At 45.8% G+C, this 15,220-nt stretch overlaps 1 long non-coding RNA gene across 1 annotated transcript in view; it reads left to right on the top strand.

The window, feature by feature from the left end:
• LOC129529362 (uncharacterized) overlaps positions 1-12,552 on the top strand; it is a 30,301-nt gene extending 17,749 nt beyond the window's left edge. Inside the window, exons 2-3 of the long non-coding RNA XR_008674860.2 lie at positions 1,121-1,254; positions 10,653-12,552. This is a non-coding gene — a long non-coding RNA (uncharacterized lncRNA). The remainder of the gene's footprint in view (positions 1-1,120; positions 1,255-10,652) is intronic.
• The last annotated feature ends 2,668 nt before the right edge of the window (positions 12,553-15,220 follow it).

Here is a 15,220-nt window from a genome sequence, read left to right as displayed (position 1 = left end):
CTTGGGTCCTTCCTGGTGACTCAAATCTGCCAAAGAGGGTCTGAGATGCAGGCTCATGAAGCCCCATAGAGAGCCATACCCTGCCAGATTTCCCACCCTCTTTCAACAGTACCCATCTTAGTCCTCTTCTTCAGGGTATCTGTTTCCCTGTGTGACAATGGTGCTGATGGATTAATCAGAGACATTACCCCTATGAATACACATTAGCTAGAGGATCTATCATCCCTCAGAGATGAATGTAGTAATAGCCTTCTTTGCTGCATTTTCATGCACCAAGGATCTTAGGAATATTGCAGAAGGAATGCAGAGAAAAGGAAAAATTCATTTTCAACTTCTGTTATGCAAAACAGGATTTTTTTGCAGCAAAACAAGAGTCTTGAAAGTCAAGTCTTTTTGAGAGAAAGGGTTCCTTCAATCTTTGTCTATCCCACTGGCATACCAAGAGCCAGGCTCGAAGGACCAAACCATAGAGGTTTGTATCCAGAAAAAAAGGAGGGAGTGGTGCCTGCTCCTTCCAGCCCTAGAGGACTGTGGGACATAAGTAGCCTACAGAAGGAGGAGTCAGCCGTGAGATGTGTGCGTCTTAACACACCTCTCCTGGCTGAGACTCAGGGAGAGGGAGGTGCATTTGCTACGTTGAAGTGAGTAGAGAAGACAGAGGGTTCACATCGTGCTTTCTACTGGGGCAACATTACTTTGCTGGATGGTTCCTCACCAACACAGAGGACCTCTGAGAAACCAAGAGAGTGGAAGAGCTGGGTGTGGCAGAGAGGGTCTAGTAGCTCTAAACTGTGGCCACTAGATAGCTAAGCTGAGGGGCAGCGGGGCAGCCAAGTGGCCCACTATGGCGGGAACCAAGTGACCTGTGTCTGATGGTGTCCAGAGGCAGATGGAGGCTGTGGCAGAATCCCAAAGGGTTTCCTGTCCTCCCCCAAGTCAAGAGAGGTAGCCCGTTGGTCCTAACAGGTCAAGAAAAAATTTCCGTTGGTTCCATCAGCCATGAACATCATGTGGCTGCCCACCCCAGTGGGGAACAGCCAGCACCACCCACAGACCTGCAACAAGACCAGGTCTCTTCTCCCTGTCCCTGAGCATGGAAACTCTCCTCTTTCCTCCACAGGCCCAGACACTGCTTAACCGATAGGTCTAGTTAAGCCCTTGGAGTCTGTTTAAACCACTCAGAGTGGGTCTGAGGATTGGGACACATCCACAAACTGTTGCCGGCATAGGATGAAAAAGGTACAAAAATTGAGGGTAGGTGTTGAGAAGTTCTTGTAGCAGAATAATTTCATGCTTATTGAAACCAATCATAAAAAATATAAGATTATGTTTCGTATGCTTTTAGAACTTTTATTTCCCAGTAGTTCGTTTCTCTTGGATTTTATGAAAGTATCTGCAACTGGTTAGAAATTAAAAACAAACAACAACAAAAAAGAATTTCTTACCACAGATAGTTTGAGATGCACTGTGTTATGGATGGGACTAGGGCTTATAATACACTTTTTTCTCTTCTACCCAGTGGATAGGGACTTGTTAAGGAAGATCAGATCCATTTTGAAAAAAATAAAGAGCAACATTTTCTGCACATCTGAATTGTAGTAACAACAAATATTTTCACATTTTCTATGCCCACTATTAGAGCCTCTTCAACTAAAAAATTATTCAGAAACAAGGAAGAATTAAAAAGGATCGTACACCATGACTAAGTGACACCATCACTACCCATTTACCAAGGACAAGTGAAATATATCCTTGGGAAATCCAGGACGGTTCAACATGCAAAAATCTATTCATGTGAAATAGCACATTCACAGAATAAAAGATAAAAATCACATGATATGCACTATCTTATCTCAGATATTTGCACCTCCGATCCGCCCCCATCTCTCGAAAGTTAGAACACTGCCAACTAATCTGTTATACAGGTCCTTTAGAAACACATAATTCACACTTAAGGTTGGATGCCACTAATTCTTTGCAAAAATCCAAATATAGTTAAGGGACCAGGGAGATGCCACTACCCCTTGATTTTTCATCTAAAAATATAGATATTTATGTAAACAAATCTTTCCATATTCATAGCGACAAGAGCGAAAATCTGTCTTAAAAAAAAAACCTCTCAACAAACTAGGAATAGAAAGAAATGACTAACATAAAGTGTGTATGATAAGTATTTGAGCCTAAAGATTTTGATCTCACATTTTTATACCTGTTTAAATTGTTCACAATTATTACATACACATCAGCCATCAACTAAAGTTGTACTTTAAAAATTTGCTACACTATGTACATTTCTAAGTCAAACGCTTGTGACTTTTGCTTTAATTCCATGAACGTTCCTGCCTCCTTGACATTTGTATTTATTCTTTTTTTCTCTAGAGTGGAGGTATAATTGTATGATATTTCAGAAATGAAATACAGATAAATGATTCAAAAAGTCACCATTAAGGAGAATAATGTTCCTTTGATCATGAAAAACTGATTAGTAATTATTGCCTATATTTTCCTGATAGCATATGACAAATGTTTCTAGGGTAACAAGATGAGAACAGATTAAAGATTGTGTGGTGTTTTGGATTTGGAGAGAAATATTTTAGTTTTTAAATGCAGTTACAAATTATAATGTATTCATATTTGTACTTTCTGTTAAAATGCACAATTGCAGAATTGTTTAGATTTTATGTTTATCCTTGATGAAAAGCTTTGTTTGTTCTTGTTTTTAAGTTTGCACTCAAATCTTAAGAAATGAATTCATCCATGTTATCAAAAAAAAATCACATGATAATCTCAATAGGTGCAGAAAGAACAGTTGACAGGTTTTTGTATCCCTCATGATAAAAACTCTCAGCCAGCGTGGGTGGCTCAGGCCTGTAATCCCAGCACTTTGTGGGGCCAAGGTGGGCGGGTCACCTGAGGTCAGGAGTTCAAGACCAACCTGGCCAACATGGCGAAACCCCGTCTCTACTAAAAATACAAAAATTAGCTGGACGTGGTGGCGGGTGCCTATAATCCCAGCTACCTGGGAGGCTGAGGCAGGAGAATCACTTGAACCCAGGAGGCGGAGGTTGCAGTGAGCTGAAATCATTGCACTCCAGCCTGAGCGACAAGAGCGAAACTTAGTCTCAAACTAAAAAATAAAATAAAATAAAATAAAATAAAACTCTCAACAAACTAGGAATAGGAAAAAATGACCTAAACATAAAGGCCATATATGAAAAGCTTACCGCTAACATACTCAACAGTAAAAAACTGAAAGCTTTTCTTCTAAGATAAGGAACAAGGTAAGGATGCCCATTCTCACCACTTCTATTCAACACAGTACAGGAAGTCCTTGTAAGAGCAGTAAGGCAAAGATTTTTAAAGTCATTTAAATTTTTATTAAGTATACTCCCTTGGCACAAATCTTTAAAATATATAAACATTATGTATAAATAAAATGTCTTCATGGCATCAAAATATAACTCCAGAGAAGGACAAGCATCTAAATTGAAAAGGAAGAAGTAAAATTATCTGTTTGCGGATGACATGATCTCATATGTAGAAAACCCTCACAATTCCACAAAAAAAAAAAAACCACCTTGTTAGAAGTAATAAATGAATTCAGTAAAGGCACAGGATACAAAATCAACATCAAAAATGAGTTGCAGTTTATACACCAACAGTAAACTATCTGAAAAGGAAATTTAAAAATAATTTCATTTATAATAGCCCCAAAAAAATAAAAAACAGGAATAATAGGCTGCTCTGCCTACAGAGTAGCCATTCTTTATTCCTTTCCTGTCTTTATAAACTGGCTTTCACACACACACAAAGGAATAAACTTAACTAAGGAAGTAAAAGTCTTGTATGCTGAAAACTACAAAATATTGATGAAATAAATTGGAGAAGACATAAATAAATAGAAAAGTATCCCACGTTCATGGATTAGAAGACTTAATATTGTTTAAAAAGATTCATACTACCCAAAGCAATTTACAAGTTCATTGTAATCTCTATCAAAATTCCAATGGCATTTTTCAAAGAAACAGAAAAAAAATCCTAAAATTCATATGAAACCAGAAAGGACCCCAAATTACCCAAACAATCTTAAGAAAGGACAAAGCTGGAGGCATCACATGTTCTAATTTAAAAATATATTACAATCTACAGTAAATAAAACAGTATGGTGCTGGCATAAAGGCAGACATATAGACCAAAGGAACAGGAACAGAATAAAGAACCCAGAAAGAAACCCACAGATATACAATCAACTGATTTTTGACAAGGGTGACAGTAATACCGGTACACCAGAGAAAGGACAGTCTCTTCAACAAATGGTGCTGGGAAAGCTACATATCCACAAGCAAAAGAATGAAATTGGACCATTATCTTGAACCATACACACAAATCAACTCAAAATAGATTAAAGATTAACCTAAGACTTGAAACCTCTAGAGGAAAGCATTAAGGAAAAACTTCATGACATTGGTATTGGCAATGATTTTTTGGATATGACAACCAAAGCGTAAGCCACAGAAGCAAAAATAGGCAAATGGGATTACATCAAACTAAAAATCTTCTGCATAGCCAAGGAAAACAACCCACAGAGTAAAAAGAGAACATAGAGAATGGGAGGAAATATTTGCAAATAATGTATCTGATAGGGGGTAATCTCCAAAATATATAAGAGAACTCTTTCAACTCAATAGCAGAAAACCAAATAACCCAATTTAGGAATTGAGCAAAAGACCTGAGTAGATATTTCTGTAAAGAAGATTTGCAAATGGCCAACAGGTATTTGAAAAGATGCTCAACATCACTAATCATCAAGGAAATGCGAATCAAAACCACAATGAGATATTACCTCACATCTACTAGGATGGCATTTTTTTTTAAGATAAGAGTTGGCAAGGATGTGGAGAAGTTGGAACGCTTGTTCACTGTTGGTGGAAATGTAAAATGTTTTAGCAACTGTGGAAAACAGCAATGAGGTTCCTCAAAAAAGTTAAAATAGAATTATCATGTTTTCCAGCAATCCCACATGTGAATATTATTTATCCAAAATAATGCAATCAGGATCTTAAAGGGATATTATCACTCTCATGTTCATTACAGCATTATTCACAATAATCAAGATGTGCCAACAACCTAAAATGTCCACTGACAGATGAATGGATAAAGACAATGTATATACATACAATGGAATATTATTCAGCCCTAAAAAAGTAAGAAATTCTACAATATGAGACAACATGGATAAACTTGGAGGCCATTATGCTAAATAAAGTGAGCCAGTCACAGAAAGGCAAATACTGTTTGAGCCCACCTATATGAGGAGCGAAAATAGTGAAACTCACAGAAGCAGAGAGTAGATGGTGGTTGTCAGGAACTAGAGGGAGGGAGAAATGGGGAGTTGCTTTTCACCTGGTATGAAGTTAAAATTATGCAAGATGATTAAGTCCTAGAGATGCTGTACAATTTTTGTGCCTATAATTAACAGTGCTGTACTGCACGCTCATACAATTTAAGAGGCTGGGTCTCATGTTAAATATTCTTACCACCAAAAGATAGAGAGAGAGAAGAGAATCCACCAAAATCAGGGACCATCAACAAACAACAGGAAATGCAATTCCATTGGTTGAGACTTTTCAAGAAGACAGCTGTGGACACGGAGAGAATTCACGGGAGCTGGCACCTTTTATTTCCAAGATGCTGTTCTAAGTGTTTTTATATCAGTCATCCTGGCTGATGTTACCAGCCTCCCACTGAGGATGCATTGTTTTCTTCGTAGAGGAAAGAAGCGACATAGTCAGGGAGTTAGAAAATTTGCCAAAACTCACACACAAGGCAGAGGCAGAGCCAGACCTCCAACCCAAACCTGTTGGACTCAAAAGCTGTGGTCTTCCTACTACCCCCATAGTTTTGGAGCCATGAGATCCCAAAAAAGGGCTTTGGTGGAGTGGACTATAGGGTCCAAGCACAAAAAGGTCCATGGCCACCGTGGGCAGCACTCCACCTGATTCTTCATCCATCACTGTGTAGGCTTCTGACTTAGGTCACCTCTGGCCCTGGGTGAATCTGCTATAATTAGAAGACATTCCCACCTCTAATATAAGCCAGTTTAACTAGAAAGTACTGGAGGACACACTTATCAATTGAGGACCCAAGAGAAGTAAATGGCAAGTCCCTAAGTCCCTTTGCTCTACAAACTGCAAACTGGAAGAAGAAAGGGTCCCCAAGGTGAGCTGTGGGGCAGCTCTCAGCACCAGGCAGTGAAATGCTGAAATTAGTCACCGACCACCAATAGCTTGGGCCCCTGAGTGAAACACTGTGACTGGGAGCTGATGTTTGCAGGAGTGATATCTTTGGGAATAAAACTGATATGTGGGATGGGAAATGATCAAAGTGAGAATTCTTAAAATTCCTTATTCTAGAGAAGTGCGGCCAAAATCAGATTCACTGTGCAAAAAGTGTCCCTATGCTGTGCGTGCACACACACACACACTCTCTCTCACACACACACAGTCTCTCTCTCTCTCTCACACACACACAGTCTCTCTCTCTCACACACACACACACACACACTCTCTCTCTCTCACACACACACACACACTGACCCATAGAAAATCGGGAGTAGAAAATTGGGGGATGCCTGGCTGTGTGTGTTCCCATTTGCAGTCTCAGAAGCTTCTGGTAAAGCTAAAAATGGAGGGTGGGACCTAGACATCTTTGGGCAATGTCCCACGTACCACCTGACCAGCCTTAGGAACGAGAAAACGTCTGGAGCCCATGGAGTCATAATGAGCTGGCTTTCAAGGCAGCCTGGAAAAATTCCTTACCAACTCCACATCCATCCGTCACCCCAGCAAAGCCCAGTGGGCTCCTGCACTCTTTGGTTTTACAAAACATTGGAAACATTTGAACGTTGAGAAAACTTACGACCTTGGAACACGCTGCCTGTTTTCTTACAACTTAATGAGACTAAATCGTTGATAAGTCCTGTTTTGAAGCATAACAGTGCACCCCGTGCAGGGCACGGGAGCCGAGCCACCTTCTCCACAGGACAATTCCCGTGCTGAGTGCGGGTCACCCAGACCCAAGACCTCCTCTTTTGGCTTGTGTTTTCCAGGGATTTCTGGCAAAGCCAAGGCGGTTTTAGCCTGCTATATCTTGGCAATTCGCTTGAAACCCCTCCTCACGCACTCCAAATACTAGAAAAGCAACACTCAGAGTGAAGCATGGTTATAGGCATTCTAGAACAGCAAGCCTCTTCAAAGACTCTGAGTTAGACAGAGTTATAGGTATCCATTCACTCGTTCATTTGACAAATCCCTGCGGATGGCTTGCCATGTGCCAGGCCTCTGGTTAGCCCAGGGGCATTTCAGGAATGCCAGGGAGGCTGGGGCTGGCTGTTGCTCTCAGGGGACCCTGCGGTGTGTTGAAGATGCTCAATGATTGAGGAAGCAATTCTATAAATATCGAAGAATTTGGGGAATGGCATGTGTCAGGGGAGCTTTTAGAATTGGAGGGGTCATGGGGAGATCATCAGATTTTGCAGACCCTTCCCAGGCCTGTCAGTGCTGCAGAGGCAGGGGCGGGAGGTAATCAGTACTTACCAAGTGCCTCCTTGATGATAACACATCCCGTGGCATCCTCCTCTCCCTCAGGGAACTTTAACTATCAATGGGTGGTGGGGCGGTAAGACATCTATAGGCCTGTACTGCTGGCAACCCTACAGTCTAGTGGCTCAAAAATCAGAATGCTGACTCTGACCTCAGAATCCTAGCTGTGTGACTCTGGGCAAGCTTCTTAACCTCTCTGTGCCTTGCCTTCCCCATATGTAAAACGGCAGTAATTATAGTATCCATCTTGCACAAATGTTGTGGGGAATAAGTGAATGAAACACTCCCAACAAGGCGGGCCTGACCCAACTAAGCTTCTCTTGTGTGGCTGTTTATCTCCTGTGATGGCTGTTACGCACCTGCCTCTGCTTTCCTCACGGGGCACCTGTAACCCTGTGTTGTGGTTGTACCTGGACAAGCCCTTCTTTTGAGACTGGGTCTGTGTTCCTGGAGCGCCAGGGACCAGGCCTGCAGCAGGAAACAATCAAAGTTCCTTGAAGGAATGAATGAGCAGGAGCTGCTTCCTTGTGGGAATTACTGCAGGAGGCACCGCCGAGCCCAGGTCCTGGGGGGGTTGGGATGCTGTCTCATGAAAGGGCCGTATATCCAAAGTGGCCTCCAAATGCCAAAACAGCAGAGAAACCAGAGAACAAGGCAGACACATCCAGTTTGTCAGTAAAGGGTGGCTTACTGAGGAACTTACAGACAGAAGCATGGTCTTGGGCAGGGGCAAGGCACGTAGATGTCCCACTGTTACCCCCAGACCCGGGCTTATATACCATAGGGAAAGGGGGTACGTGCTCTCTAGAGACAATTGAAGGCCACCTCCAGGACAGTCGAGGATGCTATATTCGCCATAGCCAATGATATGCACGATGACGTCAACATTCTCAGGGCGGGGGCTAAACAGAGTCAACATGGCGATTAGCATCCAAGATGGAGTCACTTTTGTCTCCACAGATGGAGTGATGTGGGCCGGCCATGCCTCATCCCTCATCTCACACACAGTTGTCCTCGCCATAAAGGGGAGTAAGAATATCTTCTTGGCAGGTGCTGCTGACTGCAGCAGGTCCTGCTAGGGGCTAGCAGTGAGACCGCGAATGTCAGAAGTTTAGCTGTCTTCTGCTTGGCTGTGGTAGGGGAGGGCTGGCTGACCACGAAGTGTGGGGCATCCCACCCAACCACCTCCCTTCCTAAGGAGTCTCCAAAGTGGGCCAAGATGGGGTGCGGGGAAAGGAGTGGCAAGAAATGGGCGGGCAGGGCCTTGGATGCTGGTGTTGGCCATTACTAGCATTGGCTCAGAAGGAGGCATCAAAGGGACAGTCACCGGAAGGCGTATACTGCAAGAGCTTGCCAGCAAAGGCTGGACCAGAGACCACCAGGGGCCTGTTCCTCAGGTGGGCATCGCTGCCTTGCTGAGCAGCTGGCCCCCTCCTGTGTTGAAATCTACCCGCTTCCCAAATCCACCTTCCCCTTCCTCTCGCCTTTTGCACCTCCTACTTCAGGAAACCAAGGGTCCATTGAAGGCAGAGGTAAGACTATAGCAGACGCCGTCAGTGCCCTTGGTCAGCTCAAGGGGAGTCCTTCCAACAGATGGGGGCCTCAAGGCTGCAGCTACCTTCACGTGTAATGCCTTGGTCCTAGCTCAACAGCCTCATAGAAGAGCTGGTGACGTCCAGCCAATGCTTTAGCTCCCATCTGTTGAGCACTCTCCTGTTGAGGCCCAAGGCCAAGGGATTTGGTGTGCGTCAGCTGGCCCCTAGGTGGCGGGAAACCTGGGTTATCCCACTTAGAGGTGAGGTTGAGGGGGGGGCCTCTGCACCCCCAAGTCTCAGGCAGGTTAAACCACATGTCAAAGGGAGTAGTCCAGAAAGTGCCAGAAACAGAAATCCCAAAGCAAGAGACATTCAAGCTCAGAGCAAGAAAAGGGGTGGTGATCAAAGCTTCCTCCCAACAGCGAGGCAAAGGTTTCAAAGCCGAGACCCGTGCTGTTCTGAGAATGGCCTGACATTCCTATGCATTCATTCTAGAAAATAGAGGTTTTTTTCCAGTTCAGGAAGATTTTTTGTTTTGTTTTGTTTTTGTCTTGTTTTGTCATAGGGATTCAAGTTTCATTTACTTCACAGGTCAGTAAAAACCAGTTTGGCCATAAATCAGGTTTATTTTTCTGGCTCAGTTATGAGCCTTAATTCAGCCCAACCGTGGCCATCTCTAGAGGGTCAAACTGAAAGCATTCTGGGCAAAATTTCCAGCAAATGTCATTAGTGACCCTTTTAGGATAATGAGTCCTGTAACAGATCAACTTAACTTGGCCATAAATATAACATAAACCCCTAAGTGTCCTTAAGTGTGCCCACTCAACATGGCCATCAGCTCCCTTTCACATGGGGCATCTTATACTGAGCACAGGACTCAGAAAGCCCACTTGTCTGTTAAGATAGGCAGCAAAAGTGCATGCGTCTTTGCAGTTGCCAGAACCATTCTCATTTTATTTCCATTTTTTTAAAGTATTGCTGGATATTTTGCCACTGAGAAAAGCAACTACTGGTCTCCATATCTTTTTTATTACTTGGGAGCATGTTTCTTCTGAACGTGTTTCAGAGGTACTTTCTAGTTTTCCTGCCTTTGGCTCACGCCAGCAAACTGCTTACAAGAATACCTCATGACTCAGTGCCAATTCTGAGGAACATAATCAGTTGCAAATGTTTCGGGGTGGATGACTGATGAATGTAGTAACTTTATCACTTCTCCCATTTTTTACTGTTAGCAAACTGTAGAAATCTCACATGAAACCACCTCCTTTCCTACTTCCTCCCACCCTCAACAGTCCTTTAAAAAATGATGAAAACAGCAGCCAAGAAGGATGGCTTGTCTGCGGCTGGGAGCAGCAGGGCTGTTGGGTCACGCTGCACTCTCCTCTCGGCCGACAGGACAGGAGCAGTTGCAATGAGTTGCTGTCTGCTTCATTGATCTCCGACAGTGAGTGAGCATTTTGCTTGATGTGATTGTTCTTTTCACGTGAAAATTTGTCCCCCTGTTGTGATCCTACAGCACAGCTAACCTAGAGATGGCACCTGGAGCATCTGGGATTTTCAGGAGGAGCTGTTGCAACAGGGCTGGCTCAGGGTCATCCCTCTACCCACCACCCAAGGCGGCATCTCAGATCCAGATCACAAGACCAGCATTCCCAGCTGTTAGACCCATCTCTTCCCTAAACAAGGGGCTGGCTACACTCCAACAGTTATTTGTGTTACCCCTACCCTGTGCCAGCCACCCTGCCCAAAGCCATGGACAAAATGATGCTCAGACCTCAAGGAGTTTGTGGGCTGAAGAGGGAAGAGAGGCAAGAAAAGGAGGCAGTGGGAGGTAGTGCCAAGTTTGGACTGGGTCTGTCCGCCAGCTTACGGGAGGCAGAGGCTCCAGGAATAAATCCTGTCCGCAGGGAACAGTGCATCTGCTCCGAGATCTCACTGGGGTCCTCCCTCCCAGCGCAGAGGCCAAGAGGAGGGGGCCAAGCCATCATGGTCTCTCTGGATTTGTTTGCTAAGGACAGTTGTAACAAAGTACAAGAGATTTATTGTCTCACAGGTCTGGGGACAGGAAGTCTGAAATTGCGGGGTAGGCAGGGCTGGTTCCTTCTGGAGGCTCCAAGGGGAGTCTGTTCCGTGCCCCCTCCCCACTCTGGTGGCTGCCGGCTGGCCACACCATTCCTTGGCCTTGGCTCACAGCTGTGTCACTGCAGTCTCTGCCTCCCTCTTCACATGGCCTTCTCCTGGTGCCTGCTTCTAAGGACAACAGTCGTTTTGGAGTAGGGCCCATCCTGCTCCAGGGTGACCTCATCCTCACCATCTGCAACAATCCTATTTCCAAATAAGGCCACATTCTGAGGTTCTGGGTGAGCATGAATTTGGGAAGGACTCTCCTCAACCTGCTACCATCTCTGTAGGGACCGTGGCTGGTGCTCCCAGAGCCTCTTGCCTTGCACTGTGACTGTTGCCGGCATTAGGCAGTGAGCAGATAGAGAATTTGTGGGATATGAGCAGAGTTGGATGGAGCAGGGACCTCTTGACAGGTCTCCAAGAACTAGAGAAGGCCAGGAGGAGTTCCTGGACCTAAGACGGGAATTGGGAGGGGACTGGGAGCATGTGATCCAGGCCTGTGGTGGGGACCAGGTTAGAAACGGGGCCGATGCCACGGGCCCAACTTTCCAGACAGCACCTGAGAAACCCTGGCGACGAGCGGGATTTGGCACTGCCCTTTGACTTCTCTTGAAAGGGTGGCTCTTAGCAAACCAACTTACTTTAGGGCCCCTCCAATTCTCCCTCCACATATAGCTATTAAAACTGCCCTGAGCTCTATTTCCACACCAATGAAGGTAAAGAGCTTATTCGACTTTCGGGGTCGGGGGGAGAGGAGCCAAGTTGGTATCATGGTGACAATGGCCAAGCCTCCCAAGACCCACTGCATGTCTGGGCTATCTCAGGGTAGCCCTGAGAAAGTTCAGTGAATTTAATTTAATGCAGCGAACTTAAAGCAACTTTCTTTTGAAAATGCACTGGGTGTTTTGAAATTTAAACGTAGGTTGGGTCCTCCTAGTACTCTGGGGCATTTAGAAAGACAATATCTTGAAAAGAATCTGAATACAGAGTAGTCACCATTCTAAAAGGCAGCCTTCGACGACTCCAATTCATTCATTCTTTCGACCATGCAATAAATACCAATGTCACGCTATGTGCCAGGCAGTGTTGTAGCTGCTGGGGACAGAGCAGGGGACAGTGCAGGTGCAGTGTCTATCCTCATTCCAGCTGCAATCACAGGAGAGAGATGTTGAGAATCAGTAACATGAATGGGCTTTTGAGCATCATCCGTGCTCAGGGGAAAAATCAGGCATGACAGGGGTGGGAAAGTGTGCAGGCCACAAGGCCAGGGGACGATTGCAAGTAGGAATGTGGCCAGGGGAGGGTCCCCAGGGAGGTGACACTTGAGTGAAGACCTGAAGGAAGAGAGGAAGTTCACTGATGTCCACCCCTGTCTCACTGTCTTTACCTGGGGCAGGTGAGTTCCTCCAGGGCCGTTGTGTGCTGACAAGTGGCCATGCTGGCCAACCATGATCTTTCTGACAGCAGCTGCTGCTCTCTGGCTGAGCCTGTGGCTGGTCGACCCCCAGAAGTAATTCTCGCCCCACTGGCCCTTCCTCTGGGAAATGTTTTAGAGGTGATTTGTTCTCCACAGAAAGCAAGCAAAGGAATAATGCCTTCCAGGGCCTCTGTGGGGTGCCCTGAGAAAGCTGCACACCTGCCAGTTGGGAGGGCAGCTCGCCTTACTCCGGGGGCCACACGCTCCTTCTCCTCATCAATTTCCTTTTCAACACCAAATACATCTTTCTCATTTTGCAGCATTTTCTTACATGTCTACCACTTTTGGCTTCAGCGAGGACTCTCAGTAGCCGGAGGAGGGCAGGGGGTGGGGAGGAGAGGGAGAGAGAGAGAGTGTGTGTAATGCACACATGAAGGAATATAAAAGTCTTGCTTGAAGCCAACAGCCCTGTCTTTCAATCTCCATTTCTGCTCATGCTGACAGAAATCGTAGCAAGATGGACAAGTTAAAAAAAAAAAAAAAACCACCAGCTATGAATCGTCTGTACGATGCCCCATAGCAATGATAAGCTCATTCTGTAGAAGGTTGTTGGGTACCTTAATAATTGGGCCATTGTGCGTGGTTTGAGTATTAAGAAAAAATATTCCATAGTCCTTACCCTCAGGGAGCTCACAGCCTAGCTGGCCACCAAACATCTAGAAAGAGCATCATGGTGAACTATGCAGCAACTGGAATATGCCCAGGGTGTGGTGGGAGCCTGGAGAAGGGGCAGCCACTGGGGTCACTGCAGTCAGGGAAGGCCTTGCTTTGGAGAGAGGAAGACATTTCCCCTTTCTCATGGGTCAGTGTGGAAGGGGCTTCCTCATTCTCCCCAGATCACCCTGGAGGAGCTCTTAGCTCTTCCACCCCTGGCCTCCCCACATCAAGTGACCAATCCCAGGGGGTCATCGATGCCTTTGGCACCAAGGAAGTCAGCCTTACTCCACTGGGGACCATGCGGGAGAGGGGAGAAGCAGGAGATACCGTGGGGCAGTCAGGGTAACCATCCACGCAACCCTCTGACCTACCACAGACTTGGTCTCCACCCTGGAGAAGCCGTGGAAGCTTCCAGGCTGCCCAGACCCCATTCCCCCACATCTTGGAGGCCCTTCTGCTCCCCTGAGCTTGGCTGCTCTTCCAGGATTCCCTCGATGAGCTGCATATTGATGCCTGCCTCTGGGGCAGGGCTGTTTGTGTTCTTCATTAGGTCTCTTGGTCAATGAACATTTAGTGAGTCCCAGTGAATATGGGCCTGATGCAGCTCTGGGACGGGCAAACCAACTGGACTTAGATGCTGCTTCCAGAGCTCACGGCCCAGCCGGGAGATTGGCATTTATCACATGATTGCACAGATGGTGAAGATGCAGCTCTCCAAGAGCTGGGAGGAAAAGGACCCAGATTTTGGATGGCCTGTCATGAGGGGGGTTGACTTACTAGGGGGGTGGAGGAAGGGGGGCTTCCTGGAGGAGGTAACAAGGAAAAGAGGAGACAGAGGGTGTGCCTGGTGGAAGGAACAGCATCTGCAGGGGCCCTGCAGTGGAGGGGAGTGTGGTGAATCCAAGGGACTGACAAAAAGCCCTGGGAGCCAGAGTCGAGAGGCAGAGGACGCGAGGAGAAAGAGGGGGACCAAGGTCAGCCAGAAGCCACTGGGGTTTTAAGAATGGAAGTGACACCGCCAGGTAATGTTTCAAAAGATGTGTTCGCTGGGCCGGCCTTTTCAAAAGAAGCAAGGGGTTTGCCTCACTTCTGTCACCATTTACAGCTCAACGTAGCTGTGTCCTTTGGAGGATCAGCGGGTGAGTGACCATCTTTGGAGGATCAGAGGGTGGTGCAGATGGTCACCAGCTGATGGAGGCAGGAGTGGACCTTCATCCTGTGGCCAGCTCCGGCCAGGCTGCAGGCGGCTCCCAGCCCTCCTGTCTGCTGCCCAGAAGCCACGTCACTGCCTGGCCCTGGGAGACCTGCTCCCTGGAGTTGAGGGCTCATTAGTGTCAGAGGCTTGGCACAGGGACCCTCGCATTTAACTTCACTCTCGCACAATTGATCCATCATGCCAGGAGCAGCGGCCGCCTCTCCACGTGTTTCTGATTCCCTTAATGGCCTGGGCGCTGCTGAGCCACACTAGGTGTCTGACAGGCTCACAGTACTCTGGAAAGCTCTGTCGGAAGGTTCTTTTTGGTCTCTTTACACAACCATTTCAAAAGCTTTCTTTAAAATAAAAACTTTATTTTCAGATCCTTTGAAAACATCCATGTACTCCATGTTATTCAAATGTATTTCAAGTAGGTAAGACCTGCATGCATTATAAAATATAAAAGACACAAATGGGGATAGAGGAAAAAGTAAGTCTTTATCCTGCCCTGCCACCCAGTTCTCCCCAGAGACAACCACTGTCAACTAGTTTCTTACTGATATTCCAGCGTGTATACCATGAATACCCTATAAACCACCAAACCTATGATATTTAGAACATTTCTCAACTT

Source organism: Gorilla gorilla, chromosome 22 (genome assembly GCF_029281585.2).
Source record: "Gorilla gorilla gorilla isolate KB3781 chromosome 22, NHGRI_mGorGor1-v2.1_pri, whole genome shotgun sequence".
Taxonomy (NCBI): Eukaryota; Metazoa; Chordata; class Mammalia; order Primates; family Hominidae; genus Gorilla; species Gorilla gorilla.
This window is presented reverse-complemented; position numbering and strand designations above follow the sequence as displayed.